The 6,618-nt window shown below is 36.1% G+C and overlaps 1 protein-coding gene across 1 annotated transcript in view; it reads left to right on the top strand.

The window, feature by feature from the left end:
- Positions 1-6,618, top strand: part of JMJD1C (jumonji domain containing 1C) — a 218,988-nt gene that overhangs the window by 448 nt on the left and 211,922 nt on the right. The gene's annotated exons all lie outside the window — the stretch shown is intronic.

Below are 6,618 nucleotides of genomic sequence, written 5' to 3'. Positions count from 1 at the left end.
GGGGGGGGCTGGACCCTGTGGCCGTCGGGGTCAGACCAGCCAGCATCTCTTCTCGCTCCAGTCTCAACAGTGCGGAGGCTGGGGACATGAAACTTACCCGCAAGGCAGATGAGGGAGGGAGAACAGAGAGAGACCTCTGTCTTCCCGTCAGTCCTGGGATTGCAGCATGCTTTTGAGGCCAAGGCCGCGGCAGTGGTACCCAGATTCCACCTCTTTCCACAGTAGATGCTTGTATTTCTAACCGGAAGCGATGAAAATGAAAAGTTTTGGTTTGAAGGGCCATAAAAATCAACCCCTTTCTCCCTCCCGTTTCCTCCCTCCCTCCCTCCCTTCTTTCCTTCCTTCCTTCCTTCCTTCCTTCCTTCCTTCCTTCCTTCCTTCCGTTTTTTTTACATAGTGTTGTGTGTTTTTGTTAGAAGTGAAGTGCTTTTAAGATCATCCGTTTTAGGGTTTTATAAGAAACAAAAAATGTAAGTTAAAACGTTAATGCCCAGCTGAACCTTTGTCTTTTCCTTTCCTTCCCTTTCCTTACATATGACACTGCCAGCATTTTCTTTCAGTCGTGTAGGAATGTGTACGATGTTGAGATGGGCTGTGTTCCGTCCGTGTTCCAAGCACATTTTCACTGGGGGACAGGTCGGAAGTCAGGGGCAGAGTTAGAGGCAAGACATGCACTAAGCTTCGAAAAGTCGGTTTAGGTCTGCTTTAGGAATACATAATCCATGAAATTCATTGGTAAGTGCCCTGGGCATTTAATTTTCACTGGAAATTTAAAATTTGGGAATATTCTTCCTTTTATATATATGCGGATTCACAATTCCAAATTCACTTTAATATCTACCTTTACATGTACCTATTTTAATATTTCTGTTGGAGTTTCTGAGTGTTTTTGTAAACCTTGTTTCATGCCCATAGTCAATGATATGGTGTCATAAGGCATTTGACTTGATATTGCAAAATACATCTGTTTTGCTAATAGGTAGTTCTGATTGGAAATAAGCAGAATAGAGGTAATTTTGAAAGTTTTCATTGTTATTCTGGTTGAAAAGGAAAAGAATCGCCCTTGAAATTTGGTCGTAATCTACAACTGTGGCAGTTCAATAACTTTGTTGTGTAAAAGACATGTTCTGAATTTATTTCTCCTTTTACTATGATATGAAATTGCCTGGGCTTTTATGTAGAAGCTAGTTAAATTATAGCTGAGCATTTTAATATTTCAAGACAAACATGGAATGCTGTTTTGGGTTTTCCACAGTATTTTATCTTAGTACACACATGAATATTAGGAAATATAGTTTTAAATTATGAATATTATTGGTGATAGTCAAGTTATAAAAATTAAATATATTAAAAACAATTACTTTCTTACATGGAAACTTAAATGATATATACAGAGGTATTTACTACATATACCATGTTTTTAAAAGGCAAGGTATTAAGCTAGATATTTATTTATTTTAAATATATTTTTATTGATTTCAGAGAGCAAGGGAGAGGGAGAGAGAGAAACATCAATGATGAGAGAGAATCATTGATTGGCTGCCTTTTGCACGCCCCCTACTGGGGGTCGATCCCACAACCCAGGCATGTGCCCTTGACCAGAATGGAACTAGGGACCCTTCAGTCCACAGGCCAGCACTCTATCCACTGAGCCAAACCGGCTAGGACATAAGCTGGATATTTAAAAGTGAAAAATATATGCGGATGATGGGGATTGACGGGAAAGAACAAGTTTTCCCAGGTGATGGAAATGTTTTATATCTTGATTGTTGGTTACAGGGGTGTATACAAATGTCAAAACTTATCATACACCTAAAACGTGTATTTCCTATATGCAAATATTACCTCAAAACATTAGTTTTGAGTAATGCTTATGTGAACCTTTAACAGTTTTCCTTTATCTAACAGCCTTTATTTGAAGAATTTACTATAGTGTAATCTGAGGTTTTTAAAACCTAGAACCTAAAGTGTTAACGCCTAGACTTTCTTACATTCATATTTTGTTTACATTTATAATTCTAAATTAATGAAACTTGGGACAGTTTAGCATCAGCACATTTATTAGAAATATTGGCTGTACATATTTATGGCACATGTTTGGAAGGATAACTATCAAAACTTGAAAGTTAGTTTAGGGAATACTTTGTCTCAAAAGTTAACCAATTCTTACTTTTGGTCTTATGTATAAGGAATGCCATGTGCATTAATTTTTTTTTTCTCCGACCACTGCTGTTAACTACCACAGCCATGGTAGTTTCCACAATATGAGTTGATTATTTTATAGTTCTGGAGATTACAAGTCTAACATGGGTCTCTGGACTAAAATCAAGGTGTGATAGAACTGTGTTCTTTTCTGGAGGCTCCCAGGGACATCTTTTCCTTTCTTTTTTCCCTTTCTAGCTTTTAAAAGCAGTCCATATGACTTGGCTCAGGGCTCTCTTACTCCTTAAAAACCAGCAACATTGTATCTCTCTGACCATTCTCCAAGCACACCTCCCTCTGATGCTCCTGCTTCCTCTTCCACTTTTAAATGCCTTTGTGATCATATTGGGTGCACCCAGATAACCCAGGATAATCTCCCCATTTGCTAATTAACAACCTTAGTTCCCTTTGCCATGTAATCTCATAAAGCTATAGGTTTCATGTATTAGGGAATGAGCATCTTTGGGATGGCACTATTCAGCTCACCACACTATGGTAGCAAAAACATTCTTTTACAATAAGAAGATATATTATTTGATACAAATAAGACTAAAATTGTATTTTTTCATGCTAGCAGTTTCAATGTCATTACTATCTGATCTCTTAAGTAAATGAGCCTAATGTAGAATTTTTACTAAACTATTCTTGGATAATTTCACCTGTTGTGTTGGTGACTTCTAAAAACAAAATGGCTTGAAAGCCTTCTGAGTTATCTATTGGAATTACATTAATTAACCGCCAAAAAACTTTATGTGAACCCTTTTTATTCGGGAGGGCCACATTGTTGAAATACTTATATTGTGAGACCTCAGCATGTTGAATTCTTTTTTAACCCCATCACTTAGGGAGGTTTTTGCCTTGGTATACATGTTGAACATTATTACTGCCCTACTTTTTGAGGAACTTTGCTGGAAGATTGGTAGTATTATAGAAAGAAAGCTAAAAATGGAGAAGTACTATTGTAAAATATTGTCATACTTATTAAAGAGCAAAAGTGTCTTTACTCAAATGTTTTTTTACTTACCTTCCATAACCTGTCAGCCATATATTATCCATCCATTCATTTACCCACCCACCTTCCCTTGATTCTTAGGGTGATTGCAGCATTTTTTTAAGCTTACCTTGTGTAAAACGTCAGTATTTTCTTTTAAAAAGTATCAAACTGTGTGGTTGGTGTGGTTCAGCAGTTGAGCATCGACCTATGAACCAGGAGGCCAGGGTTCGATTCCTGGTCAGGGCACACTCACAGGTTATGGGTTCGATCCCCAGTGTGGAGCGAGCAGGAGGCAGCCGATCAATGATTCTCTCTCATCATTAATGTTTCTATTTCTCCCTTCCTCTCCTTCCCTCTCTGAAATCCATAATAAAAAATATTTTTTTAAAAAAGTATCAGGCATTTTTTTTAATACCCAAATGGAATAAAAAGTTACATTATGCTTCATAGACCAAACACATACATTTGCTTGTGTATTGGGGAATTTTCTTTTTGTTTTGTTAATTTTTACTTACTGATTTTTTAAGAGTGAGGAAGGGGGAGAGAAAGAGATCAGTGTGTTGTTCCACATATTTATGCATTCATTGATTGATATTTGTATATGCCCTAACCCTGATCAAACCCGCAACCTTGGCATATCTAGAAAATGCTCTAACCAACGGAGGTACCTGCCAGAGCTGGGGAATTTTCTTATGGTCATTTAGTATGAGGAGTAGTTAACCTTGGAATACAGATTTAAACTGTTCTAAACTGTATACATAATAAGAGTTATTTTTCAGAGTTTATGTCTTAAATGTAAATAAAATACTTATTTTTAGTAAGTTTAAAGTGATTTATGATTTATTTATAGGGAAGTCCTTTTCCATTTTTGGTTCTATGCATTTCTGCTCAGCTATCTCAAGTTTCATATTGAATTGGTAACATTTGACTCCCTTATAAGTTTTGTTAAGATAATTATTTATGCCCTGGCCAGTTTGGCTCGGTGGATAGAGCGTCAGCCTGCGGACTGAAGGGTCCCAGGTTCGATTCCGGTCAAGGGCATGTACCTTGGTTGTGGGCACATCCCCAGTAGGGGGTGTGCAGGAGGCAGCTGATCGACGTTTCTCTCTCGTCGATGTTTCTAACTCTCTATCTCTCTCCCTTCCTCTCTGTAAAAAATCAATAAAATATATTTAAAAAAAAAAAGATAATTATTTATGTAATTCTGAAATTTATAACAGGGTCTTGCAGTATTGATAATGCTAATTTCTGGTTTAGTCACAAAATGTTGAATGAATGAATGATTTTTACTTTATTGCTCAGTATCACCTAGATAAGTTAACCATGGGGAAAACTGGTTTAGCTGGCAGATAGGAAAACTTTTATGTCTGATTTAAATATGTAGACTGTTTTTTACCCTTTCTTAAATTTGTTGGTGTTATTAGTTGTAAAGACTTAACTGCAAGAAAATGAGTATGTAAATTGTATCTATGGCACATGGATAGAGTTTGTGGAGTCAATTAACACAGTTGTAACCACTACCTAGTGTAAAAAAAGGTGATTATCCAGTAAATGGTTTGAATAGTATGTTTCTGTAAAATTAAATAAAGGAGGTACTTTTCCCTTTGACTTGTGATACATACATTCTGGCACATATTTTTATTCCGTTAATTTAAGATAGAATTTTTTTATTCATCAGGTAATTGGACTAAAGACATCTGACCATGAGAATTGTGTTCTTTCATATAGGGATGTAATCATAGTTAAAAGTAAAATGCTAGATATTTTAATGTAATTGCAAGCATATAGGCTATTTCCCTATGTTTATAGATTTAATATATTACATTTTGACAACTTCATGTTTTGTACAAAGAATGTATTCAACATTCAAACTCATATTCATTATCTATCCTCTTTGCATATTTAGTACAGTACCTAGAATTTACTTAGGTGTTTAGTAAATGTTCATTGAATGGTAAATGAATATCATAAAAATTTATTGAATTACTATAGTACATACTAACCAACTCAATTATCTATTACTATTTACTCATTTATAAATTTATTTATTTATTGACTTTGCAGAGAGAGAAACATTGATTTGTTGTTCCACCCATCTATTCATTCATTGGTTGACTCCTGCATGTGCCCTGATGGTGGGGGAAGGGACCCGAAACTTGGGTCCCCTATCTTTGTTGTCTTTACTTGAATGGTCCTATAGTTGAGTGTGATATAATGTGTCTAAACTGTCATTTATTATCTTCATGTGAAACCAGCTTCCCTTTTGAGACTTACCATTTTTTTAAAGATATATTTTATTGATTTTAGAGAGGAAGGGAGAGACAGAAACATCAAAGAGAGAATCATCAATTGGCTGCCTCCTACACACCACCACTGGGGATTGAGCCGTTAACCCAGGGCACATGCCCTGAGTGGGAATCGAACCGGGACTTCTTGATTCATAGGTTGACGCTCAAACCGCTGAGCCAGGCTGCCTGGGTGAGACTTGTCTTTAAAGTCTCATCCAGACTTAAAAACAGATTCATTCTTTACCTTTTCATCACCTAGAATGTAAGTACTTACTAAATTCTGCAAATTTCTTATTTAAAAAAAAATTATTTAGGAATTTATTTTTTCCTTTTTATTGAATTTATTGGGGTGACACTGGTTAACAAAATTATACAGGTTTCAGGTTCATAACTCTACAACACATCATCTATACACTGCATTGTGTGTTCACCACCACAAGTCAAGTCTCAGTCCATCACCATTTATCCCCCCTATACCCCTCCTCCATTTTCCTCCACACACCATCCCCCCCAATCACCACACTGTTGTTAGTGTCCATGAATTTTTCTCACCCCCCTGCAGCTATCAGCCTGCTCTGCAAATTTCTTTCTTCAAATTGCAATCTTCTCTCCCCAACACCTGTTCCCCCCTTTACCCCCCCCAAATTTGTAGTACCACTCTGTTCAAACCTTCATTTTTCAAGGCATGTATTTAGCAATATTTTTACTTTCAACTTTCTTTATTTTATAGATTGTTCTATTCAGTGTGGGCAGATTACTCATCTTGAGTTTTCCTTTAACTCTAGAAGTTTGTCTTTTGCTTATCTGATGAAGTCAAGTGTTTATTTTTTAAAATTAAAAATGTTTTTTTTTTCTTTATTGATTAAGGCAGTGGTTCTCAACCTTCCTAATGCTGCCACCCTTTAATACAGTTCCTCATGTTGTGGTGACCCCCAACCATAAAATTATTTTCGTTGCTACTTCATAACTGTAATTTTGCTACTGTTATGAATCGTAATGTAAATATCTGATATGCAGGATGTATTTTCATTGTTACAAATTGAACATAATTAAAGCATAGTGATTAATCACAAAAACAATATGTAATTATATATGTGTTTTCCGATGGTCTTAGGCGACCCCTGTGAAAGGGTC

This window comes from Myotis brandtii, unplaced genomic scaffold (assembly GCF_000412655.1).
Source record: "Myotis brandtii unplaced genomic scaffold, ASM41265v1 scaffold196, whole genome shotgun sequence".
NCBI classification, from domain to species: Eukaryota; Metazoa; Chordata; class Mammalia; order Chiroptera; family Vespertilionidae; genus Myotis; species Myotis brandtii.
This window is presented reverse-complemented; position numbering and strand designations above follow the sequence as displayed.